Source organism: Plasmopara halstedii (assembly GCF_900000015.1).
Source record: "Plasmopara halstedii genome assembly, contig: Scaffold_3060, whole genome shotgun sequence".
Taxonomy (NCBI): Eukaryota; Oomycota; class Peronosporomycetes; order Peronosporales; family Peronosporaceae; genus Plasmopara; species Plasmopara halstedii.
In genome coordinates, this window is record NW_020189964.1 from 1,542,654 (window position 1) to 1,543,181 (window position 528).

The window sequence follows — 528 nt, forward strand, 5'->3', positions numbered from 1 at the left end:
CGATCTGTGTGCTGAGCTCAAGTAGAGACACTGAGCTCATGCGGTCGCAGACACAGAGCTCGCGGGAGCGTTAGGGGTTGACCCAAACGTCGCAGAGCGACAATCCGAAAGAAGTCGGTGGCGTGCCTAAGTTTGGCAAACTCAAATCGGAGGTGTCGCTCCACACGAAGGTCCACTTCCTTGTGGATCGACTGTAGGTTTTGCAGTGAGGAAAGTTTTCGGTGCCGTTGCATCCATCGCTTAAAGAGTGCTCCGTCATCTGTAGTGCTTTCGCCAGGGGCGAGCACTACAGGCATTGACCGCATTGCGGGTACACGAGAGCCACCTCTAACGTCTAACGAAATTTCTGGTGGGACCAAGAAACGAGCTCGAAGAACTTCCCGTGTAGCAAGTTCATCTTCCGTTTTGGCAGGGGGCCCGATGATGTGGAGGCGTATCGATCTAGTTACAGCGCCCTTCGCTTCCACAGGGGGATCCGCAGGGCGGAAGCCATATTCCACACGAGGGTCAATGACCGGCCGTGGATGG